The 26,422-nt window shown below is 54.8% G+C and overlaps 1 protein-coding gene across 2 annotated transcripts in view; it reads left to right on the top strand.

Annotated features, from left to right (window-relative positions):
- Nucleotides 1-26,422, top strand: part of SCN4A (sodium voltage-gated channel alpha subunit 4) — a 174,108-nt gene that overhangs the window by 27,023 nt on the left and 120,663 nt on the right. The window contains exon 1 of one of the 2 annotated variants that reach the window (XM_075911769.1): nucleotides 18,315-18,469. The exons of the other annotated variant lie outside the window; for it this stretch is intronic. The gene's annotated coding sequence lies outside the window, so the exon portion shown is untranslated. Of the gene's footprint in view, nucleotides 1-18,314; nucleotides 18,470-26,422 lie in introns of those variants that run through there. 2 annotated transcript variants of the gene reach the window in all.

Genomic DNA, 26,422 nt, shown 5'->3' with positions numbered 1-26,422 from the left:
ACCAGCTAGGTTAGGCCCATCACTCTATGTGTGTAATTGGGTTTCTGGTTTCCGACATGTGTTACTTTGTATTTATCCATATTGAGAGTCATCAGCTGTTTTGTGGCCCCGTCACCCAGCTTTGAGAGCCCCTTTGGAGAGCCCGTCGCACTCTGCTGGGACTTAACCAGCTTGAGTCATTTTGTGTCTTATGAGAATTTTGCTGCCTCAGTGTTTGTCCCTGGCCGGAGGCTGCTGGTCAGCATACCTGTGCATGCCCCTTTGGTGTGTGGGGTGCTGGTGGAGCGGTAGCACCACACCTGTCTTTTTCAGGTGGTCAGGCTGCCTTGGTCCGCACGCCACGCTCAGCTCGTACAGTCCCTTGTAGCCACTTGGACACGGTGGCAGGTGCACCCCGGTTCCTGACCTTGGCTGATCAGCTGAACACCATGTGGGCAGCCAGCCAGAGATTCTTTGGCTGGTGAGGGGAACGTCCTTCCCCATCCTTGTGTCAAGCGGCCAATGGCAGATCCCTTGTGGGATGGCGGATGAGCTGCCACCCAGACAGCCAATGGCTTTGGGCGGATGAGCTGCTGGGACCTGTGCCTCATGACATGGCCCCCCACTCGCCTTGGACCTGCTTGCCATTGGTTCCAGGCTGTGCCTTGGTCAAGCACTGTGTAGCTGCTGCCGTGCAAGGGCGTCCCCGTGTAAAACACTCCCGTGCACAGGCTCTCCCTTGGATAACTGCACGGAGGCGGCAGCTGCAAGAGGGTCGTCGTGCACTTGGCTGAGACAGAAGTGGGCTCCGGCAGCTGTGGCTGTGACTGAGCAGCCCTAGTGGGATCCACTCTGCTCACCCCGATGGGAAGGGGCTAGAAAAAATGCCCTAAAAATAGCCTGTCTCAACCCAACCTGCCTGGTAAGTGCGGCCGGGAGGCCACCTTTCAATTTGCAGGGACAACAATTGTTAGAGAAGAAACAGGCGACCCAGGAGCGGACGGGGTAAACGGAACTGCCTTATTCACCACCCACATTAACCTCAGACCCCCAACACATCCTCTTGAGTGGCAAGAACTTGGCACCAATTGCACCTTCTATCTACGTTAGCGTGTTAATTCACACGTCTGTCACCACTTCCCCTACAACCTTCTTTCGTAATGTTAACTTCCATACAACGGCTATTCACGAGCCAGCCATGAATACAATTCTACCCGCCCCTGATTGTTGTTTACTGGTTTTAAATTGCATCAGCTTTACAGACTGTCTTGAGCAGCAGCTCACGGGGCGGGGGAAGCGCTTCGACCCTGAACATATTTTTACCGAACAAGTGAGAAGACAAAACAAGACACTGTTCAGTGCAACCATCTTCCAGGGCTGCCAGGACAAAGGGGAAAACCATGTTCAAAGGGCAGTACCTGCTGTGGCTGACCGCGTACTACCCCAGACCCCAATTCATTTTTATATATCCCAGCAACAATGAGAGGAGAAGAACATTTGCACTTGGATTTGGAACCGGGAATGTCAGGACACTGATGGGCAGGGACAAGCCTGACCGGCCTGAGCACTGAACAGCTCTCATTGCCCGAGAGCTGAGGAGGTTCAACATTGACATCACTGCTTTGAGCAAGACCCGGCGAGCCGAGGAGGCATGGTGTCGGCTTCGCTATTAAGAACAGCCTTATGTGTAGCCTCAGGGAACACCCTGCCGGAGTCAGCCAACGTCTCATGACGCTACGCCTTAGGCTGGCTAACAACCAGTTCGTGACAGTAGTCAGCGCTTCCGCTCCCATCCTACAAGCTGCTGAAGATACCAAGGAATGCTCCTACGCACCCCTCAATAGCATCCTCAGAGATGCCCCCTTCTATTTCTTGGGGATTTCAAGGCCAGAGTGGGTACTGACTACCACCTGTGGAATGGTGTCATTGGGAGGAAAGGGAAAATGAACTCTCCAATGGTCACTTTCTTCTTACACTCTGTGCTGACCAGGGTCTTGTTATAACAAACACCCCTGTTCTGGCAGAAGATCCTTTTCAAATCCTCCTGGCGACAGCCACAATTGGGACACTGGCACCTGTTTGATTATGTCATCATCCGGTCTCGGGACCATGCTAATGTCCAGGTTACTCGAGCTATGATCAATGCTGATGACTGCTGGACCAACCACCAACTAATACGTTCCATTATGTCACTCAAACTAGCACCACTGCATGTTCTCACCCCAAAAAACCACTGCAAGAAGATCACAAGGCTTATCTTCCAACAGAGCCTTACCAGCAAGCTATGTAGCCAAGATCCACCAGAGGACATGGCATGGTCCTTTCTGAAAACCGCTGTCCTGGAAACCGGAGCTGAAAGCCTTGGCTTCACCAAGCGAAGGAAGCAGAATTGATTTGATACCAACAATAAGGAGATCCAGAACCCAACTAATATTAAACTCAGAGCATTCCAAGCCTGGCATAGCAAGTCCTCATCTCTGCAGAAGAAACGTGATTATAAGCTTGCCAAGGCCAAAGAACAATGAAGAATTAGAGTCCTTAGAAACAAGTGGTGGACAGACAGAGCAAAGGAAATACAGGCCTATGCTGACTCCGACAATAGCCATTAGTTCTTCAATGCTGTTAGGGTGATTTATGGAGCATCAAAACAGGGTGTCACTCCCCAGCAATCAGCAGATCGGACATAGCTTCTTAAGGCCAAAGATGGCAGCCGGTGGAAGGAACACTTCAGCCACCTGTTCAACAGAGACGCAACCGTCGATGACAGCATTTTCGATGTGGTCACTAGCCGACCTGCCCATGTCGATATGGATCACGAACCTGATTGGCAAGATCCAATCAGCCACACAAAAAGAAAAAAAGGAAGAAAGACAATGAGACCACAGCACTGACGGAATACCCGTGAGATATTCAAGCAGGAAGGACCATCCCTGCTGTCATGCCCTTACTCGCTCATTCTGATGAGCTGGTGAGAAGCAACCATATCCAGTGAGTTCAGAGATGCCTCTTTGAAAGGGTGAGAGGGCGGATGGTGGAACCACCGAAGGATCTCCTCACTCTCAACTGCAGGTAAAATTCTCTCCCAAGTCCTTCTGAACCATCTTCTTCCACTGGCTGAAGAAGTCCTTCTGACCAGGGTGAGGAATGATTGATATGATCTTTTCTGCCCACCTAAGAAGTGTCGGGAGCAATGACAGCCTCTGTATATGCCATTCTTCGATTTGACTAAGGCATTTGACTCCATCAACCACGAGGCTCCCTGGAAGATCCTTCACCACTTTGGTTGTCCACCAAAACCCGTCAATATTACACATCTCTTACACAACAACGTGCAGGCTGTGATACTCAACAATGGCGACGCAACTGAACCAATTGACGTAAGGACTGGATTCAAACAAGGATGTGAGATAGCCCTACACTATTTAATATCTTTTTGGCAGCCATGCGCCAGATTATTGGAGATGACCTCCCAGGTGGAGCTAAAATAACCTGCAGGATGGGTGGTAGCCTCTTCAATCAGGGCCGCTTCTTGGTCTTGGCTCTAATCACAATATCATCATGGTAGAACTCCAGTACACTGACTATGCTCAGGACAGTGCCACTTCAGAAGATGGTCTCCAAGCAATCGTTGACATTGTCGTCATGGCCTACCACAGGTTGGGACTGACTCTCGATGCACCAAAGAACAAAACACCCACCAAACCGTTATCTGAACCAACCATCACAGCGGACGATCAAGTGCTGGAGAATGTCAACAGCTTGCCTTATCTCTGAAGCTATCTGTCCAGCAAGGCTGACATCAATGATGAAATCCGCCAGCTTATGGACATTTACAGAGTCGAGTCTTCGATGACCGTGACATCAAGGCATAGACCAAGATTGACGTCTACCGTGCCCTATAGATGATATATTAAAGATCTGGAGAAATTCCACCAAAGGTACCTGAGGAGGATATTGGGCATCATGTGGCAGGACAGATGGACCAACATTAGTATTCTCGCAGAGGCTGACTCTCGCAGCATTGAGTCACCCACAGGCAGCTGTGATGGTCCGGTTGTGTGGTAAGGGTGCCTGACACACACTTGCCTAAACAGATCTTCTATGCTCAGCTGAGGACTGGGACGAGGTCTCATGGCGAGCAGAGGAAGCGCTACAGGGATGTTCTTAAGAACTCCTTGGTAAGTGTGGCATTGACGTTGACACCTGGGAGAGGCAGGGGAAGGGTCGGGTAACCTGGAGGACCATCACCAAGAACGGTGCCCAACACTTTGAAGTCAAGCGATGTCTCCATGAAGAAGATCAAAGAGCCCGATGTAAGGAGTGAGCCCGGGCTCGTATTGGCGCCGCTGGAGATAGAGACCTTACGCGCACCCACTGCCAGAGTGTTCCTTGCCAGAATTGGCCTAGTTCTTATATTTTGGGAACAAGTAAATAACTTTTCCTTATTCACTTTTTCCACATCAGCCACGATTTTATAGACCTCTATCCTATCCCCCTTAGTCTCCTCTTTTCTAAACTGAAAAGTCTCAGTCTCTTTAATCTGTCTTCATATGGGACACGTTCCAAACCCTTCATTATTTTTGTTGCCCTTTTCTGAACCTTTTCCAATGCCAACAGATCTTTTCTGAGATGAGGTGACCACATCTGTCCCCAGTATTCCAGATGTGGGTGTGTCACGTTGCTGAATTTGGAGGGAAGCAGCCAGATCGCTGCTGCACCCCTAGGTGGGGGTGTTGGCCCCAGAAATTGGTGTGGGGGGAGCCATGTGGGGTATTGAATGGGAGATTATTGTTTGTTGATCCTGTGTACACTGTTTATGTGAGTATATAATGTCTGTGTGTGTAGATCTGTAATCTGTGTAGAAACTGAAGATTTCCCTGCATGTGGTTAAGCATTGGGCAGGGCTGAGCCTGTGGAGCCTGTGGACATGCTAACTACCTGTGGAACAATGGTTCTCAATGGGCCAAAGACACACCCAAAGAATGGGGGCTGTCCTGAGAGCAGCCAGCAGGGAAGACAGAGAGGCTGAAGACCAGGTGACCTGCTACATACTAGAAGAGGCCAGGAAGGAGTATAAAGAGGCCATGTGGTCGATGCCATTTTGTTCTCAGCTCAGCACTTCATCCCAGAGGCAGCACTGCAGGGATTGAAGAGCCCGGAAGACCTGTGAACCCATCCTGATCGTAGGATGTGCAATAAGGACTTTTAACCAGCAGCTGCAACATCTCTGCTAGAGCCTGCATCGAGGACTGGGAGATTCGGTGCATGTAACGTACTGTACTTTAATAACCTTACTCTCAGGCTTTTCTTTCTTGTAATAATAAACCTTTAGATATAGATTCTAAAGGATTGGCCCAGCGTGATTTGTGGGTAAGGTCCAGAGGGTAAATTGACCAGGGATCTGTGGCTGGTTTCTTGGAACCGGACAGAACTTGTTCGGGGTAGGTGGGATTGGGTGCTAGGACCCCCCACCCGTGTATGAGGCCCGGGGCCATCTGGGGCACGGATATTGCTGGGGTGTCGGAGGGGTTTTGCTCGGGAGGCTTCAGGCAGGCTGCTGAAGCGCTCTGTGAGACTGGTTTGTGGCCTGTGTGGAGAGGTCGCCAGTCGGGGGCTGTAAGGAACCCCGGATTTGAGCAATTCGCCCTGAGCGGACGCCCTAAGCTGTGCCTAGATACGGCCCGGTCTGTCACAGTGGCGTAGTCGGCAGGATCCACAGATCTTGGTTAATTGAGCTTTGGGATCAGGACCCCACGCTGTCTAAATTTGATTTTTGGTGTTGAGAGTTTGGTTGATTAAAGAGCCGCTGCGATGAACCCGGAATTATATGAGAGTCTGAGCAAAAGTGCTCTGAAGGATTTGTGCTTGGGGAGAGGCATTGCCTTTAGGAAAAGGGCCTCTAAACTAGATCTGGTAGTGCTGTTATTAACCAGAGATGTGGATGAAAAGGAGCAGAAGCAAGCCAAGGAGGCTGCTGAAAGAAGGCGGAAGGCAGATGAAGAAATTGCTAAGAGAAAGCAGGAGATGGATCGGGAACTTGAGATGAGAAAAGCAGAACATGCAGAGAGAATGGCAGAGTATGCAGAGAGAAGGGCAGAGCATGCAAAGAAGATGGCCCTAGCCAGGGAGGAAAATGCTAGACTTGACCTCCAGCTTAAGAGACTAAAAGAACAAGAGAGACTGTATCCTCCTGAAGGTTCAATGTATAACTCTGTGGGTATGGGGTATGCTTATGATATGGCAGACGTATTTTACCCAGCTGATGTGAAAACCCAACCCCAAAGCATGTGTAAATGCAAACCTTTTGTGTTACCTGTAGCTAACAGGGAGGTTTGGGAAGGGGGTGCATGTGGGTATGAAAAGTTTCCTGGAGCTGGTCAGTCTCCCTGTAACCAAGGGGAAAGTGTCTCTACATGTGAGCCTGTGGGTAAGGGCCCGTCTGATGCCTCAGAGGTGAGGCTGGAATCAGAACCAGGGCAAGAAGAGCCCAGAAATCAGGGAAGTGTTTCTCTGAGGCAGCCTGGAGTGGCTGGCCAGAGTGAAGTTTTAGTTGAGGAGTTGGTGGCTGGTGAGGTTTGTGGAATTGAACCTGCACAAGCTGAAGTTGATTTGTGTGAAGAAGCACAGTGTGTGCAAGCTGGCAATTTGGCTGGTGGAAGTAGCAAGGGGGCAGTAAAGGAAGCTGTCCCAGTGGCTAGCTGTATGCCTGAGATTAGCCAGGGGTGTTGGGACAAGGGAGAAGCTGTCTCTGGTGGTCTGGCTGTGTGTGGGGAAGAGTTTCTTCCTTTGTCTGAGGAAAGTGCCCCACAGCCTGTGAAGGCTGAGAGCAGTGTTGTTGTCCCAGAGTTGGGTCTGGATATGGCTAAGGCCCAGGAAGGGGGTGGCCCAAGGTTTGTGTCTGCTGGGGAGAGGGATGAGGTGACTCAGGTAGAGTCAGTCAGTGTTTTACCAGAACCCCAGAGACCAGACAGTGGTGACCCTGATATTGTGCCTGATGCTGCTGTGTTGCTGGCAGAGGGGGGAGCGACTCTGTGGGAGCAGGGAGACCCCTTAGCCCGGGCACAAGGAGAGAATGAGGGTGTGTTAACTCTGGTGCCTAATGATGGTGTGGACGTTTACAGCCATCTAGAGAGTTGCACAGGGAGTGAAGGTGCTTCTGACCCTGTCTCTTGTGGGTCTGTCTGTGTGCCTGAGAGGGGATTGTCTATGAATCCACCAGAGGGGCCAGAGATGACTCAGGGAGTAAGGGAATTGCAGGAGGAGTTGGTTGTGGCTCAGCAGGGCAAGGCTGCTGCAGAGCCAGAGACGGGTGAACTGCTGCTTAAGGAAGCTCATAGGGAGGAGAGTCCTGGCAGTGCTTGTAGCAAGCAGTTTGCAGTGACTGAGGGAGGTGACAGGACCTTGCTTGGAAAAGGCATTCAGGAGAAAGCTCTGCCTGTAAACGGCAGCAGCTTCTTGTGTGAGGCACTTGTTTTGGTGCCTGACAGACAGAATTTGTCTGTTAGCAGTGACTCCACTGACTTGGGTTTAGGGAAACCCAGGGTGGATGGTGTTGGAGAAGTCTCAGAGGGACTGAGGGTTGTTCCAGATGAGGCAGGAACAGCCAGAGAATTGGAACAGGATTCTTCCCAGGTGAATGAGGAGAGTGGGAAGTTAGTGTCTCAGATTCAGGAGAAGGACTGTGTAGCCAAGTATGCAGAGCAGAACAGCTGTGTGGTCACTCTCCCTAGGATGCAGGAGATGGCAGTTATGCTCCCATCTCTAGACACTGTGGACACTCATAATCAATCAGGGAGATGGATATCTGGTTCCATGTGGAAACAGAGGTTGGAGGTGGACAGAGGAGAGACTTGGGAGTCTACAGCTTACTGCTGTTACCCCACTGAGTGGGGGAAGGGGGAGAATTCCAGGGCCATTGTGAGCCAGGGAGTCACACCCAGCCAGCCCTTTGTCTTGCTCAGGCCAGAGGCTTCAGGCCTGGAGCCCAGAGGACAAGGGGGAGGGGTAGGACTTGCTTTGGCCAAGAAGATTTGCAGTTTAAACCTGAAGGGCCAAAACTGCAATGGGGTGGGGCCAGAGAAGGGGCCTGACGGAGAATTTCAGTATACACCTGATGTAGGATTGTTCTTGTTACTGATGTTAATTCCTGTAACCAATGTATTATTGTTGCAGAGAATTGTAACGGTATACCGTGTGCATGAGCTTATGAAAATACCATGTAATCTGTCTGGAGATGTACCAAACGACAGACGGTATATAAGGGGACATTGTGATGTTGCTATTTCGTGGTTAACACTTGTAACTGGGCTTGGAACTTCTTACAGGACAAAAAGGGTTCCAGCCAGAAGGTCCCATGTAAGAAGGGAAACTGAGGCACACCACCATTTTGACGGGGGAGGCCTGTGATGCCCTCAGTGATGTTACTGGCATCACTTCCTGCATCAATTTTGCGTTGGGGGTGTCACGTTGCTGAATTGGAGGGAAGCAGCCAGATCGCTGCTGCACCCCTAGGTGGGGGTGTTGGCCCCAGAAATTGGTGTGGGGGGAGCCATGTGGGGTATTGAATGGGAGATTATTGTTTGTTGATCCTGTGTATACTGTTTATGTGAGTATATAATGTCTGTGTGTGTAGATCTGTAATCTGTGTAGAAACTGAAGATTTCCCTGCATGTGGTTAAGCATTGGGCAGGGCTGAGCCTGTGGAGCCTGTGGACATGCTAACTACCTGTGGAACAATGGTTCTCAATGGGCCAAAGACACACCCAAAGAATGGGGGCTGTCCTGAGAGCAGCCAGCAGGGAAGACAGAGAGGCTGAAGACCAGGTGACCTGCTACATACTAGAAGAGGCCAGGAAGGAGTATAAAGAGGCCATGTGGTCGATGCCATTTTGTTCTCAGCTCAGCACTTCATCCCAGAGGCAGCACTGCAGGGATTGAAGAGCCCGGAAGACCTGTGAACCCATCCTGATCGTAGGATGTGCAATAAGGACTTTTAACCAGCAGCTGCAACATCTCTGCTAGAGCCTGCATCGAGGACTGGGAGATTCGGTGCATGTAACGTACTGTACTTTAATAACCTTACTCTCAGGCTTTTCTTTCTTGTAATAATAAACCTTTAGATACAGATTCTAAAGGATTGGCCCAGCGTGATTTGTGGGTAAGGTCCAGAGGGTAAATTGACCAGGGATCTGTGGCTGGTTTCTTGGAACCGGACAGAACTTGTTCGGGGTAGGTGGGATTGGGTGCTAGGACCCCCCACCCGTGTATGAGGCCCGGGGCCATCTGGGGCACGGATATTGCTGGGGTGTCGGAGGGGTTTTGCTCGGGAGGCTTCAGGCAGGCTGCTGAAGCGCTCTGTGAGACTGGTTTGTGGCCTGTGTGGAGAGGTCGCCAGTCGGGGGCTGTAAGGAACCCCGGATTTGAGCAATTCGCCCTGAGCGGACGCCCTAAGCTGTGCCCAGATACGGCCCGGTCTGTCACAGGGTGTACCATAGTTTTATATAGCGGCAATAAGATATTTTCTGTCTTATTCGCTATCCCTTTTTAAATGACTCCGAACATTCTGTTTGCTTGTTTGACTACCACTGCACTCTGCATGGATGTTTTCAGAAAACTATCCACAATGACTCCAAGATCTCTCTCTTGGATAGTTCTTGTTAAATGAGTTGCCATCATATTGTATATATAGTTGGGATTATTTTTTCCAGTGTACATTACTTTATATTTATCAACATTAAATGTCATTTGCCATTTTGTTGCCCAATCACTTAGTTTGATGAAATCTTTCTGAAGCTCTTCACAGTCTGCTTTTGTCTTAAGTATCTTGAGCACTTTGGGATCATCTGCAAACTTTGCCACCTCACTGTTTACCCCTTTCTCTAGACCATTTATAAATAAGTTGAATAGAATGGATCCCAGGACAGACCCTTGGGGGACACCACTAGTTACCTCTCTCTACTAGGAAAATTTACCATTTATTCCTACCCTTTGCTTCCTGTCTTTTAACCAGTTCTCAGTCTCTGAAAGGACCTTCCCTCTTATCCCATGACAACATACTTTACTTAGAGCCTTTGGTGAGGGACCTTGTCAAGAGCTTTCTGGAAATCTAAGTACACTGCATCCACTGGATCCCCCTTCTCCACGTTTGTTGACCCCCTCAAAGAACTGTAGCAGATTAGTAAGGCAGGATTTCCCTTTACAGAAACTATGTTGACTTTCCCCCAACAAATTCTATTCATCCATGTGTCTGACAATTTTATTCTTTACTATTGTTTCAACTAATTTGCCCGGTACAGACGTTAGACTTACCGGTCTGTAATTGCCAGGATCACCTCTAGAGCCCTTTTTAAATATTGGTGTCATGTTAGCTATCTTCCAGTCATTAGGTACAGAAGATGATTTAAAGGATAGGTTACAAACCACAGTTAATAGATCTGCCATTTCCCACTAGAATTCTTTGAGAACTCTTGGGTGAATGTCATCTGGCCCCGGTGACTTGTTACTGTTCAGTGTATCAATTTGTTCCAAAACTCCTCTAATTCCTCAGATTTGGCACCTAAAAAGAACGGTTCAGGTTCGGGAACATCCCCAGTATCCTCAGCGTAAAGACTGAAGCAAAGAATTCATTTAGCTTTTCCACTATGACTTCATCATCTTTGAGGGCTCCCTTAGCATCTCCATCATCCAAGGGCCCCCCTGGTTGGTTAGCCGGCTTCCTGCTTCTGATGGACTTAAACATTTTACTGTTACTTTTTGGCTGTGTCTACACTGGCCACTTATTCCGGAAAATCAGTCGCTTTTCCGGAATAACTTGCCAGCTGTCTACACTGGCCCCTTGCTTTTCCGGAAAAGCAATGACTATCTACTGTAAAATTGTCAGTGTTTTTCCGGAAAAACTATGCTGCTCCCGTTCGGGCAAAAGTCCTTTTCCAGAAAAACTGTTCTGGAAAAGGGCCAATGTAGACAGCACCGTAGTCTTTTCCGCACAAAAGCCCCGATCGCGAAAATGACGATCGGGGCTTTTTTCCGGAAAAGCGTCCGTGGCCAATGTAGACGCGCTTTTCTGGAAATACTTATAACAGAAAACTGTTCCGTTTTAAGCATTTCCGGAAAAGGGTGCCAGTGTAGACGTAGCCGTAGAGTTTTGGGCTGTTCTTCAAATTCCTTTTGGCTTTTCCTATTATATTTGTACACTTAATTTGACAGAGTTTATGCTCCTTGCCTGGAAGCAGCCAGCTCTGGGCACATCTCCGCCTACCGCTGGTGGTGGTGGGGAAGTGGAGCTACAGAGACCCCCCACCATTCCCCACAAGGAGCAGGCAGAGACATGCCAGCAGCAGCCAGCTGCTGTTGAGAGCAATGTGGGGCCAGGACTGGCCTATAGTGAACACTTCCCGGCCAGAGCCTGCACCCCAGCCTCTGCCCCAGCCCAGAGCCCCCGCCAGCTCTCAAATCCTGCACCCCCTCCTTTAACATAGCAGAAATGGGCACCACTTGGCCACTCACCAACATCTCTGGAGTGACACCCCTGTTCTAGACAAATACATAGTCTGACTTCACTTCAGTAAGTGTGTGTATTGTGGAGCAGCCCGGTGTGCGTGCGAGGCGGTGCAGTAAGTGTGTGTATTGTGGAGCAGCCAAGCGGGTATGCAAGGCTGCAGTAAGTGTGTGTATGGTACAGCAGCTCGGTGGGTGTGTGAGGCGGTGCAGTAAGTGTGTGGTAGAGCAGCCTGGCAGGTGTGCAAGGAGGTGCAGAAAGCCCAGCAAGTGTGCAAGGAGGTGCAGTAAGCCTGGAAGGTGTGCAAGGAGGTGCAGTAAGTGTGTGTATGGTAGAACAGCCTGGCAGGTGTGCGAGGAGGTGCAGTAAGCCCGGAAGGCGTGCGAGGAGATGCAGTAAGTGTGTGTATGGTAGAACAGCCTGGCAGGTGTGCGAGGAGGTGCAGTAAGCCCGGAAGGTGTGCGAGGAGGTGCAGTAAGTGTGTGTATGGTAGAACAGCCTGGCAGGTGTGCGAGGAGGTGCAGTAAGCCTGGAAGGTGTGCAAGGAGGTGCAGTAAGTGTGTGTATGGTAGAACAGCCTGGCAGGTGTGCGAGGAGGTGCAGTAAGCCCGGAAGGTGTGCGAGGAGGTGCAGTAAGTGTGTGTATGGTAGAACAGCCTGGCAGGTGTGCGAGGAGGTGCAGTAAGCCTGAAAGGTGTGCAAGGAGGTGCAGTAAGTGTGTGTATGGTAGAACAGCCTGGCAGGTGTGCGAGGAGGTGCAGTAAGCCCGGAAGGTGTGCAAGGAAGTGCAGTAAGTGTGTGTATGGTAGAACAGCCTGGCAGGTGTGCGAGGAGGTGCAGTAAGCCCGGAAGGCGTGCGAGGAGATGCAGTAAGTGTGTGCCTTGCAGGGGCGCATGGTGGGGGCGTAAGGAGCGCACAGCAAGCGTGTGTGTTGTCCTAGTGCGTTGAGAGGATGCGCGGGGAGGCTGCAGAATGTGCGTCTGAGAACAGGGTTTCTGTTTCCTGTACAGTTGGCTTTTGTTGACCTTTCTCCAGCTGCTGCCAGGTCTCCCGCCTTCGGGCACCTGGCCTTGCAAATTAGCCTCTGATTATATCCCCAGCAGCGCTAATTCCCCCGAGGAGTATCCGGCAGCCGCTCTGCAGTAAGTGAGGCTGAGACAATGTGCAGGGAATGCAACACATTTAGCTTCATTGGGCTGTTGTTTCCTCCAGCCTGGCCTGAGCTCACCCCAGCCCCGGGCTGTGGCTCTCCAAGGAGTAGGGAACAGCCTAGGCCATGTGTGCTGGGAACTGCACCTCCCTGCCTGGCTCTCATTGGCCGACACCCACAATTAACTGCAGCCCTATTGCAAGGGGCTCGCTTTGCTTAGAATCCCAGGACTGGCAGGGACTTCGAGAGGCCACAAGTCCAGTCCCCGGCCCTCATGGCAGGACCCAGCACCGGCGAGACCACCCCTGACAGGTGTGTGTCTAAGCTGCTCTTACATATCTCCAGAGGTGGAGAGTCCACAACCTCCCCGGGTGATTCATTCGAGTGTTTCACCAGCCTGACTGGCAGGAAGTTTCTCCTGATGTCCAACCTCAACCTCCCTCGTGTCATTTAAGCTTCTTGTCCTACGTTCAGAGGTTAAAGAGAAGGATTTTTCTCCCTCCGCCTTGTGCACTCGTTTAGGTATTTAAAATCTGTGACACGTCCCCTCTCAGTCTTCGCTTGTCCAGGCTAAGCAAAGCCAGCGCTTTCCCTGGTCCCTCGCAGGTCACAGCAAATCATGTTGCTGTTGCAGTTAGTACAAAAGTATTTAGGTAAAAAGCAGCCGAAGGGCAAGATTCTGATTACTGCAGGCTTTGCACCACTGTATGGGGGGGAGCAGACGGTGCTTTCATTTCCTCTGGCAGGAGCTCACCATGCAGTCACTGCTGCACCTAAACTCAGATACTTAGCTGTGTTCTCATCTGGCATAAATTGGCCCAGCCACATGGACTTCAGCCGAGCTCTGCTGATTTACACCTGCTCCACCTTGTCATTTCCCCTCCGCCTTGTCTGTCCCTGCAGGTGTCAGGCCACTAGGAAAGGTTCCTGTTTGGCTTTGTAAGTAGAACTATGCAAGGACTGACTTTGTTGGATTGGTTTTCTTTGGTGGCCTTTCTGAAAAATGAGAACACAATTTCCTTGTGCGGAGACCTGAAATGAACATTTTTCAGCAAACCAAAAAGTTGAAAAAAAAATTTGTTTGGAGTTGAACTAAATGTTTAAGTTTCAAAGTCTTTTAAATGCATTTTTAAACTAAGTCTGAAGTAAATTTCCAAAGAGGTGTTTTGAACTGAAAAATCAAAACATTTCAGAAGAGTTGCAATGAAAACTCCGATTTTTTTCCAGAATTTTTTCTTTAAGTTTTTCTTCCTATCCAAACAATTGGGTGAATTCAGCCCAAGTTCACAAAATGGTTTGGTTGATTCAAATCTGAATTTTTCAGCCACAAAATTCCACCCAGCTCCGCTGATGGGGAGAGGTTTCTTGTTGGCTTGGGGAGACTCAGGGATCCCCAGGGCAGGTCTGGGAGTACCAAGATGTTATTTTTTGCAATTACCGGCGAGGAGTCCTGTGGCACCTAAGGGTATGTCTACACTACAAAGTTAATTCGAACTAACAGTCATTAGTTCGAATTAACTTTGATAGGTGCTACACTAGCAAACTGCTAGTTCGAACTTAATTCGAACTAGCGGAGCGCTTAATTCGAACTAGGTAAACCTCATTCCATGAGGACTAACGCCTAGTTCGAATTAAGTAGTTCAAATTAAGGGCTGTGTAGCCCCTTAATTCGAACTAGTGGGAGGCTAGCCCTCCCCAGCTTGCCCTGGTGGCCACTCTGGGCACCACCAGGGAAACTCTTTTGCCCCCCTCCCGGCCCCAGACCCCTTAAAGGGGCATGGGCTGGCTATAGTGCCCGTGCCAGGTGCAAGCCTGCCAGCACCAGCCAGCAGACCCTGCACCTGGCACGGCTTGAGCCAGCCACCCGCTGCCCCCCAGCCCTTCGCCTCTTCCCAGGACCAGGCTGGCGGCTCCCGGGAGCCTGCCCAGGTCCACAAGAGGCGGGCGCCCACCTGGTCTAGTGCGGAGATCGTGGACCTCATCTACGACCTCCGCACTAGGCACAGGAAAGTGGCCGTCTAGGGCAGGAGAGCTGCCAGCCTGGCCACCCAGGAGCAGGTTTGCATGAAAATCAAGGTGGTCCACTGAGACCCCCGACCCTGAGCCCTGAGCTTAGAATGTCCGTACTGGGTCAGACCAAAGGTCTATCTAGCCCAGTAGCCTGTCTGCCGACAGCGGCCAAACCAGCTACCCCGGAGGGGATGGACCAAAGACAATGACCAAGCCATTTGTCTCGTGCCATCCACCTCCAGCCTTCCACAAACAGAGGCAAGGGACACCATTTCTACCCCCTGGCTAATACCACTCCATGGACCCAACCTCCATCACTTTATCTCACTTCTCTTTAAACTCTGTTCTAGTTCTAGCCTTCACAGCCTCCTGCAGCAAGGAGTTCCACAGATTGACGATTTGCTTTGTGAAGAAGAACTTTCTGTTATTAGTTTGAAGCCTGCTACCCACTCATTTCATTTGGTGTCCTCTAGTCCTTCTATTATGGGAACTAATGAAGACATTTTCTTTATGCACCCTCTCTACACCACTCACGCTTTTATAGACCTCTATCATATCCCCCCTCAGTCTCCTCTTTTCTAAGGTGAGAAGTCCCAGTCTCTTTAGCCTCTTTTCATATGGGACCTGTTCCAAACCTCTGATCATTTTAGTTGCCCTCCCCACTCCCACCCTCTCTCTTCCCCTCTCCCACCTCCTTTGCCCAGTCTCCCCGAGTTTTGTTCAATAAAGAGAGTTTCTATTTTTGAACACACCTGTCCTCTATTTTGTACATCAGGAAGGGGGGCTAGGGAGGGGTAAGTGGAAGGAGGTGAGGGAGGAATGGGGTACGAGCCCCCGATCGGGAGGACTGGGGTGGTTCTGTGGACTCCTCGGGGTGGAAGCTCTCCTGCAGCCCCCCGATTGGTCCCCCTCCCTGGATGGCAGCCTGCGGCAAGTGCAGCCGGGCTGATGGCCGAGTGCTGTGATGTGCCGAGATGTGCTCTCATCGAGTTAGAAAAGTGCGCAGGGAACCCCTAAGAACTGTCTGTCCGGGGTGGGGGTCGGGTCCCTTTAAGCACAGCCCTCGGCTAGCCTGAGACAGCATCTCCACGCTCTAAGTCCTAATCTGATGCCCTGCCGGCACTGCTTCCAGCCATCCTTAACCTCGGTTCAGGGTCCACTCAATGTGGACATACTAGTTCGAATTAGCAAAAAGCTAATTCGAACTAGTTTTTAGGTCTAGATGCACTAGTTCGAATTAGCTTAGTTCGAATTACCTAATTCAAATTAAATTAGTTCGAATTAGTGCTGTAGTGTAGACATACCCTTACAGACTAACAGATGTGTTGGAGCATAAGCTTTCGTGGGCAAAGACCCACTTCGTCAGAAAGCGTATGCTCCAATACATCTGTTAGTCTAGAAGGTGCCACAGGACTCCGTGTCGCTTTTGCAGATCCAGACTAACACGGCTCCCCCTCTGAGACTTTTTGCAATTAGCTTTTCAGGGCACTTTACCTGCTCCTGCTGCAAGTCTCCAAACACTGGTCTCCAACTTGTCAGAATTATCTCCCTCACTGCCCCCATGTCATTCAAACACCAGCAAAGCAGTCACCCCCTTCCCCCGATTCACTAGCATCCACGTATCGCAGCTGGAGGAGGCTGGGAATGATTTTCTGGCACATGAGGCAGCTTCCACAAAATCAAATACTGAAAAATTGTCCATTTTCTGTTGGGAAAACAAACCCCAGTATTCATTTGGCATCTATTCCATCCAGCTGCATTTCCTTCCGTGCCTCGTGGGCTGGGCCGCATTGCCCAGATGAGTGGACCTGCTTTAAGGATGGTGCTGTTGGGCCAACCATTGGGAATTGTTGGGCTGGGCATCATGTGTTGTTGGGCCATCGGGCACAATTGGGCATCGTTGGGCCATTGGGTGCTGTTGGGCCATCAGGCATCGTTAATATGCTGTGCATCGATGGGCCATCGGGCATTGTTGGGCCAGCTGTTGAGCATCATTGGGCCATTGGGCGCTTTTGGGCTGGCAGGTGGCCATCGCACGTCACTGGGCCATCAGGCATTGTTGGGCCTTTGGGCACCATTGGGCCATTGAGTGTCATTTGGCCATCGGGCATTGTTGGGCCATTGGGTGTCCTTGGGCCGTCGGACACTGTTGGGTCATTGGGCGCCATTCGGCCATTGGGTGCTGTGGGGATGTTGGATGTCGTAGGGCACCATTAGGCACTTTTGGGTCGTTGGGCATTATTGGGCTGTTAGGCGTCATTGGGCCATTGGTACATCGGGCATCATTGGGCCGTTGGGTGCCATTGGGCGCTGTTGGGCATTGGTGGGCCAGCCCTTGGGCACTTTTGGATCATTGAGCACTGTTGGGCTGTTGGGTGCCGTTGGGCCATTGGGCTCTGTTGGGCCATTGGTCATCATTGGGCCGGCCGTTGGGCACCACTGGGTCATTGTTGGGCCGCTGGGCATCGTTGGGCTGTTAGGTGACATTGGGCCATTGGGTGCCGTTGGGCCATTGGCCACCGTTGGGCCATCAAGTGCCATTGGGCATCATTGAGCCATTGGGCACCATTGGGCCACTGGGTGCTCTTGTGCTGGCCATCTTGTGCTGTTGGGCCATCAGGCATCTTTGGGCTGGCTGTCGGGCGCTTTTGGGCCAGCTGTTGGTGTCCCTCACTGCGTAGCGCAGGCCAGGAACACAGTGGTCCTCAGGCACTGACCGGTCTCGCTCTGTGAGGCTGTGTGGCTCAGCACCCTGCAGACGGCTTGCTGCTTGTCAGGGCATGGGCTGGCCTCCTCAGGGTGTGTAGAACAATACAGGCCCGGCTGAGCTCTCTGCTGGGTAAGGTGGCTCAGGCCATGTTAGAATCATACAGCGCCCAAAGCCACGGGTATCTGCCGAGCCGCCTTGTCCATTAGACGGCTCAGCGCATCCGCCCCAGGCCCTGTGCTTTGGGGGCCCTGCAGCAGCCACCTCCTCGGTCCTATGCACGGGTCCCAGGGCAGCCTGGGAATTACCTGGGGGCCTGGCGTGGGGTGGCAGCAGGGACTGTGTCCCCACACACTGTGTGAGCCGGATGCCTGCTCTGCTCTTCCCTGCCCCTCTGCCCTCGCCCGGCCCGCTGTGCTCAGCCTCCCAGCGGCAGCAGGCAGCGGAACGCTCCCCAGGCCACTGCAGAGATGCGGGGTGCAGCAGGCTGGGAGAGGGTGGCCGGGTGGAGTGGAGCAGGCTGCTGAGGGAGGGAAGGATGGGGGCCAACTCAAACCCAGCCCCTGCCCTCCTGTGCTTGCGAGTCCAAACTAGATCCAAACTGGGTGTATCTCGTGGCTGCAGGGTTCCCTGGGACCTCGTCAAATTTCCATCCTTGGAGACCAGAATCTAAAAGCATCCCAGAGCTCTGCACTGTGGACAGCTAACCTCCAGCCCGCTCTGAGCCAGAGACCAGCACAGGCCAGACCAAGGGGTCCCCATGGCGTGGCCAGGGATCCGCGGCCCAGCCTGGGGTGGCACGATGCTGGAGCAGGGCAGGGCTCCTGGGGCACCGGGAGCAGCTGACGAGGGCACATGTGTGACTCCCACTGCACCTGTTGCTGCACCTGCTCTCACCTACCCCAGATCAAACCCTCTGCGCCGGGCCTATTTATAGGGGATGGCGTCAGGCTGGGATGTGCCGGGAGAGCTGGAGGCGTCTGCTTTGAGCTCGTAGTAGGGGCCAGAGGCTGTTTGTCAGTTTCTGCTGGCCTGGCAGCCCTGCGGGTCTGTGGAGAGCTGGGTCAGTTTCCTGTTTGGAGACAGCACAGCGCAGGGGAGACGGGCCACGGGCTACGCCACGAGGTGAGGGGGTTGGGCAGGGGCTGCAATTCCTCCCCGTCAGAGACGCTGGCCTTGGCGCTGAGCTGCTCCCCGGCCGAGCAAGGGCGCTGGGAGCCTGTTGGAATCGGCCATCAAAGCATCCGGGAGATTTGAACAGGCTGCTGAGAGTTCAGCTGGTGGCAAAGTGGGGCTGAGGCCGGCTCCCTTCCTGCCCTGCCTCCACCCAGCTCCCAGAAGGTCTGGTGTGTAGGCACAGCGGGAGCCAAGGGTCTACTGCCCAAGCCCCGAGCACCAACTCAGCAGTTCCCATTGACTGGGAACTGCAGCCAATGGGAGCTGCGGGGCCAGTGGATGCAGGCAGGGGCAGCCCCCTGAGCCACCAGGGTATGTTTCACCTGGGGGCAGCAGGAACATGCCATCTGGCTGGAGCCCACACTCTGCTCCCCCTCTTACATCCAACCCCCCTCCCAGAGCCTGAATCCCCTCCCACCCCTCAATTCCCTTCCACAGCCTTGAGCCACTTCCTGCACCCCAAATCCCTCAGCCCCACCCGCTCAGCTGGAGCCCTAACCCCCCTGCACGCCAACCCCCTGGTCCCAGCCTGAGCCCCCTCCCAGAGCTGTCCCATCCATAGGACGGTTCGGGAGGCTGCCCATATGGACGGGACCCAGAGGGTTATGTAGGGGCCTGGCAGGGGTTGCTCCCCTCCCACACTCACTGCAGCCTGCTCTGCTCCAAAGTCTCCCCCGACCCCTGGGTGCTCCACTTCCCGCCCCAGCGCAGCGGGCTGGGCGCAATGGAGAGGCTGCCAGGCCCCCACCTAATCCCCAGGCTCGTGTTGCTCGGGGGAGGGAGAGCGGACGGAGCAGGGGCGGGGCCTGTGGTCGGGGCAGTGCCCTGGGTCCCACACCTGGGGCATTGGGGAGAGTTGCCCCAGCCCTGCCCCCTCCCACACCCTGCCCCCCTCTTTCCCTGCCTGCACCTCAGCCAGAGCCCTCACCCCATCCGGCCCCAAGCCCCCTGCCCCAGCCTGGTGATCAGAGTGAGGGGGCAGGGGAGGGTGTTGGGCTTTGTGGGGTTACCAAGCTGGCAGCCCTAGAGGAGTGTGAGGCCTGGCCAGGGAAGGTGGGCAGGGACCCAGCTGTGCAGAGGCAGCTCCCCAGCCCTCCTCTCCAGGTGATGAAGGGTCCGTCCGCTCCCACTTGGCGGATCCCAGCTCCAGCAGCTCTGGGCTCTGCGGCTTGCAGACCAGCAAGCTCCTGGGCAGGGACAGAGCCCAGTTAGGGGCCTGATTCTGCCTTGGCTCCCAGTGTTGCTCTTCCCCCCATGCCAGCAGAGCTACCCTGGGGAGTGAGGACCAGAGCCAGGCCTGAGAACAAAGCTCCCCTCCCCCAGCTGCCTTCTTGGGACACTGTACAGGGTGGTGGGCCCTCCCTGTCCAGAGCTCCCTCCTGTCCCCCCAGTTGCTTTCTTGGGACGCTGTGCCCGGATTTCCGACCAAGATCCGTCAGCCACAGCACTGGGCCTCCAATTCTGAGGGGCTCTAAGTAACGCCGTTTGTAGATGCCCCTATGGATCGGGAGATTCCCCTATGGGCTGGTAGATTTATGGACCGGTAGATTCCCTATAGACCAGGAGATGCCCCTATGGGCCGGGAGATGCCCCTATGGGCTGAGAGATGCCCCTATGGGCTGGGAGGTGCCCCTATGGGCTGGGAGATGCCCCTATGGGCCGGGAGATGCCCCTATGGGCCGGCCTAGGTGCATCAGGACACTCTAGTATCGATGTGGATCGTCCGTTCTCCGGGACCAGTTCCCATCTCTGGAACGCGCTGGGCCCGCTTGGACTCGACGTAGCTCAGGGCCTCGGGTTGTGTTCATCCGGCCCGCCCCACTCGTAAGGGGCCGTGCTATGGGGCGGCCCCAGGGCTCGAAGCCCAGCCCCCGGCCCGGCCCGGCAGCCTGGGGAGCCGCAGGCGTGGCACCGGGCGGCGGGGGGCGAGGGGCGCGGGCTGGTTTCCGATGTCGGGGAAGCGATGGGTTGGCAGCTAATCCGGCCGGGCGCAGCGAGCAGCGAGCGGAAGCGCTGGCCAGGCAGGGAGGGGGCGTCTCTGGGCGGAGAGGCCCCCGGGGGGAGGCGCCTCGCCCCCCTCCCCGCCTCTCGCTCCCGCCCCCGGGAAGGAATGAGCCGAGTCATCACGCTGCCGAAACCCGACTCCCGCAGTGATCCCTGGCGGCAGCTGGAGGGGCGGGGGGCGAGAGCCTGGAGCGGGTCCGAGCCGCTCTCTACGGTCACAGCCCTACCAGGAGTCACAGCTGGGCTGCGCCGGGCAGGGCACAGCCACGGTGCCTGGGGGGCCGCTCCCACCGGCCAGCCCTTGGGAGGAAGGAGCCGAGCGGGGCAGCAGCCCAAGGAGCTGGGGAGAGGGAGATAGCAGGCAGCTTGTCTCCAAGGGAGCCCTTCCCGTGCCTGCCAGCCCAGGGCCAGGCAGGGAGTGGCAGCCTCGGCCAGCCACAGAAGCCAGTAACCATCCGGTGGGGTGCGATTCCCAGGGAAGCCATCCCCCTGCTGCGCCAGGAGTGGGGCCAGCTGGGAAGAGGCCCACAGAGGGACCAAGGAAGGAGGAGCAGGAACAGAGTCTCCCAGGGCGGGAGAGGTGAGGGGCAGGCATCCGAACCCGGCAGACCCATGCTCCTCCTGACACATGGACCTGAGCTAAGGCCTAGCCCAGGCCAGCCTGGGGACAGAGCGCTAGGAGCTGCTGGAACTGCCAGAACCCCATCGGGCTCCGCTCTCCGACTCTCCTCGGAGGGTGACTGCCACGGGCTGGCAGCCAGGGCTGCCTTCGGAGGAGCCAGGGCCCGAGCGAGGGAGCTCTGATGGCTGCTAGTTACTGGGCTCAGGCATGGACTTTGCCTGGGGCAGATACCCCCATGGCTCCCTCGGTCCGTGGTCTGGGCCCGCTGTGCAGTCCCCGTGTGCCCGCGGGAATGCTGGAGCCCTCTCTGGGCAGAGCTTCCCTTGGGACATGCGCCTCGCCCACCTCCCAGGGGGGTGTGCTTTGGGACAGAGTCTTGTTCTGTGACTCCATCGCTTCCTGCCCCGTCTCATTCCCTGCTGCTGCCCGGACCAGTCCTGATGCAGCCTGAAGAAACCGACCCTTCCCCTGTGCACTAAGCTGGGGGGGGAGGTAGATATGCTGGAGGGCAGAGATAGGGTCCAGAGTGACTTAGACAAATTGGAGGATTGGGCCACAAGAAATCTGATGAGGTTCAACAAAGACAAGTGCAGAGTCCTGCCCTTGGGACGGAAGAACCCCAAGCATAGTTACAGGCTGGGGACCAACCGGTTAAGTAGTAGTTCTGCAGAAAAGGACCTGGGGGTTACAGTGGATGAGAAGCTGGATATGAGTCAACAGGGTGCCCTTGTAGCCAAGAAGGCTCATGGCATATTAGGTTGCATTAAGAGGAGCATTGCCAGCAGATCTAGAGATGTCATTATTCCCCTTTATTCAGCTCTGGTGAGGCCACATCTGGAGTATTGTGTCCAGTTCTGGGCCCCCAATTACAGGAAGGATGTGGACGCATTGGAGAGGGTCCAGTGGAGGGCAACCAAAATGATTAGGGGGCTGGAGCATATGACTTATGAGGAGAGGCTGAGGGACTTGGGTCTGTTTAGTCTGCAGAAGCGAAGAGTGAGGGGGGATTTGATAGCAGCCTTCAACTTCCTGAAGGGAGGTTCCAAGGAGGCTGGAGAGAGGCTGTTCTCAGTAGTGACAGATGGCAGAACAAGGAGCAATGGTCTCAAGTTGTGGTGGGAGAGGTCCAGGTTGGATATTAGGAAAAACTATTTCACTAGGCGGATGGTGAAGCACTGGGCTGGGTTCCCAAGGGAAGCAGTGGAGTCTCCATCCCTAGAGGGGTTTAAGTCTCGGCTTGACAAAGCCCTGGCCGGGTTGATCTAGTTGGGATTGGTCCTGCCTAGAGCAGGGGGCTGGTCTTGATGGGCTCCCGCGGTCTCTTCCAGCTCTGTGGTTCTATGATTCTATGACCTGCCCTTTCCTCCACCTGCTGCCTGCCGCCCTCTTGAGGGCGCTCTCCGCTCTGTGCCCATGCGTTGAGCACACGCGTGGGCAGGGCATGTTGTGCCTGCATCTCAGACTGTAATCTTCCCACTACAGCTGTCCTACTCTGGACGGCTGTGGGAACGGCCCTCTAGCATTGTCTGATCTGGGGCTGCAGCCCTGCAGCCCTGCTGCCTTCTGCCCCCTCTGCCCAGGCCCAGGGCAGGCTCCAAGCAAGGACTCTGCCAGGTCTTTCATCCCACGCCCCAGGCAGAGCAGAGCAGAACAGCCCGGTGGGGTGATTCCAAAGGAGAATGGGTTGGGGACCAGGTCTGGAGGGGAGGGCAAGAGATGCAGCAGGGGCAAAGCAGGGGAGGTGCAGGGGGTGCAGATCAGGGTCCCTCTAGCATTTTCCATCCAGGAGCGGAAGGAGTTTGTCTTGTGCAGCAATATTGAGGTGACATGCACTTGTGCGGATGTTCCACTGTAGCACCCACCAGTTGCTAACATATCACACACACACACTGACACTGATTTACACACACGCTTGCTCTGATTTCCAGTCTATTGTTCTACCCACTAAACCGTACTCTCTCCACTTCTCCTTGACGCAGTGTCCGGTAGGGATGGTACAAAGGCCAGTCTCTCTATGCTGCTTTTAGCTGTCTTGAGTAATAAACAGGCTTGGTCCTGTTCTGACTGTAAAACTTTGCTGTTTGTAAAAATGCCAGTCTCATTAAAACCAAGCCCCAGCGAAGCAGGTCTGTGACCTAAACCTGAGCGCGGGATTTCTTTCATTTCACATCAGTAATATTCATGAGGGGAAGTTCCCTGTGAGCCCCTGGCCCAGCGGGCCGGCGCCCGCCCCCCTGCCCCACTCCCCACCCCTCCCCTGAGTGCAGCCTATCCCGCTACGGCTGTCCGAGCGCCTCACCTGGAGCTGGCTGGGGCCGCCATCCGACACGTGGCTCGCTCCAGCACCCTGACCCGGAACACCCCTGCTTTGCCACGTGGCTCCCCCCCGGAGCAGCCCCGCTCCACCATGCGGCCCAGCTGACCAGGCCGCGTGGCGGAGAGCGGCGAGGGCTGCCTGGCCCTGCAGATGAGATGGGAGGGCCCAGCACTCTGTGCAGCCGCGCCTCTTAGAGGGAAGGAGGGGGGCTGGTCTCCCCCAGCCGCAGCAGGAGTGGCCACACAGCAGCTCCCCAGGCGAGAGGCTCTTTGCCGGGCGCCTGACGTGCTCTCGCCGGGGGCCGGGGGCCGTTTCCCTTCTAGCCCCGCTCCGGTGAAGGGCGGCAGGATGTAGCTGCCTGCAGGCACCTCTGCAACCAGCCCCTGGAGCCGCTGCCAAGGCGCCGTGAGCCGGGCCCCCAGGGCTCCCTGCAAGAAAGAAGCCGAGTCCACGAGAGCCCCCTGCCAGGCCCCAGCCCTGGCCAGGCCATTCTCAGCCTCTCTGCCGGGGAACTGTCCCGTCAGGGCCTGGCTGTGGATTCCCCGTGTGCCCCGATTCACCACAGGCCTGAGATGGGGCCTGCTGCTCACTGCAGAGATCTAGGCTGAAGCTCCGGGTCCTTCCCCGGGAATCCCTCGGCCCCGCTCGGCCAGATTCACGCGGGCTGAGCCACAAAGTGCTTCTTAGCACGGGCCAGGAGCGCGGTGCATCTGCCGGGACCCGGGACGCCGGAGCAGAGCTCTGCTCTGTACCACCCCCTCGCCGGCCAGAGAGCGCCAAGCGCGGCGCCTCTCCCCATGCCCAGACCTGTCGGTTGCAGCAGGCCTGTCTGTGGAGTCTGACGCGAGGGCTTGTCCACACTGAGTCACTCTGCTATAGCCGAGCTCTGGGCATTCCCACCCAACCTTAATCCCAACCAGGTTTCAGATGCTTTGGAGGGCAGGGCAGGCTGGCTGTGGGGGGACAAGGCTGGTAAAAGGTTGCAGAAGGGCATGAGCACACCCTGTGCTAGCTGGTAAACCTCTCCCCGGAATGACCGGGCATCCAGCCCTGAGCTGGCTCCTGTCTCAGGGCCCTGCCCGCCCGGGTCCACCACAGGCTCCTGCCTGCTGCCTCTGTGGAGCGCGCCCCTCTGCGGCGATTTAAAGCTGCAGGAGCAGCGGCAGCAGCTGGGAGCCCTAGCTCCTTTGAACCGCTGGGCCCCCTTGGTCCCCCGCTGTCCCAGGCCTGGCCGCTGGGGGAGGAGTAAACTCCCCTCTGGGCACCGTCAGCCTTTGCCTTTAACCCTTTCCAGGGCTGCCGGTGGGAGGGGACCGCTGCTGTTGGCTATTCATCCCTTGGCTGGGAAGGCGGCAGCTCGGGGGGGGGGCTCGCTGCAGGCGCCTGGGGCTGTACATTTGGCAAAGGCGGCCGAGCTGTTCCAGGCACCTGCTCTGTGCCTCCAGGGGAAGAGCCAGTGCCGGCCTGGCCAGGGAACCGCTCTGGCTGCTCACACTGGGCCTGCAGAGCCAGCTGGGAGCAAGGCGGCCGCTTACCCGTCCCTAGCGCCTTCCCGTGGCGGCAGGCCGAGCACTGGAGCGTGGCTGGCAGGGATGACGAGGTCACCGAGGGACCGATTCTAAGGCGGCGGCAGGATGAAGCCGACGGTCGGTGAAACGTTTGGTTTTGTAAACGTGTAACCACCAACGTTTTCACCGGTTACACGTTGACATGCGGGGGAGGGGGGCAGACCAGCTCCCACCTGCCCTCCTCCCCGCGCTGCTGTCTCTGTGGGAGGCAGTGCGGGGGCCAAACCGGGAGGCAGGCAGCTCAGTGGGACCCGGAGCTTGCCCCCCCCCCCCCGCCCCGCGCTGTTGCTTCTGTATCAGGCTCATTGGTTAACCATGTACACGGGGGAACCTCAGCCCTGGGGGCCAGATGCGGCTCCCAGCTTGCCTGGATCCAGCTCCCAAGGCTCGGGGGGGCCCCCAACATTGGGGAGCCTGAGCTAGTGCTCCAGTCCCCCCACTGCCCCTCCCCGTGGGGCTGGAGTGTACAATGTCTACTAGGCGGTGCCCCCAGGCTCTGGTGTGCGAGAGGAGGTGGGGAGGGGTTTTCTCCTTCTCAGTCGGGGGCCACGGCAGGGAGGGGTTTCCCCTTCTCAGGCGTGTGCAGCCCCCAACTGATCTTCCTGTGGGTCAGCGGCCCCTGACCCAAAAAAGGGCCCCCCCCGTACAGGGATACATGTTCACACCCCTAGTAAAGATGGTGGATTTCAAGAGGGCAGACTTTAGCAAGCTAAGGGAGTTGGTGTGCACGGCCCATGGGAAGCAAGCCTCAGGAAAAAGAAGTGAAGACGGTCGGCAGGTTTTCAAAGAGGCCCAAGAGCAAACTGGTCCAGTGTGTAGGAAAGACCAGACGTCTGGCAAGAGACCACCCTGGCTTACCCAGGAGATCTTTTGTGATCTGAAAATCAAAAAAGAGTCCAACAAAAGTGGAAACCAGGTCAGATTACAAGGATGAATATAAATAAATGATACAAGAACAAAATTAGAAAAGTCCAGGCACAAAATGAGCTCAAACTAGCTAAAGATATCAAGCGTAACAAGAAAGCATTCTACAAATGCGTTAGCAGCAAGAGGAAGACAAAGATATGGGAAGATGTTACTCGGGAGAGGGGGGGGAGGGATAATAACAGGGAATGTGTAAATGGCTGGGATGCTTAATGACTTCGTTTGGTTTTCACAAAGGAGATTGTGGTGACTAGACGCCTAACGTAGTGAATGCCAGAGAAAATGAGGTAGGCTCAGAAGTTAAAATAGGGAAAGAACAAGTGAGATGTCTTCAAGTGACCAGGGTCTGATGAAATGTAACCAGAATACTCAAGGAGCTGTCTGAGCAGATACCTGAGCCATTAGCTGTCATCTCTGAAAAGTCATGGAAGAGGGGAGAGGCCAGAGGACTGCAAAAGAGCAAGTCA

The sequence above is a fragment of the Pelodiscus sinensis genome, chromosome 29 (genome assembly GCF_049634645.1).
Source record: "Pelodiscus sinensis isolate JC-2024 chromosome 29, ASM4963464v1, whole genome shotgun sequence".
NCBI lineage: Eukaryota > Metazoa > Chordata > Testudines > Trionychidae > Pelodiscus > Pelodiscus sinensis.
Note: the sequence above shows the minus strand (reverse complement) of the source record. Positions and strands in the feature narration are given on the sequence as shown.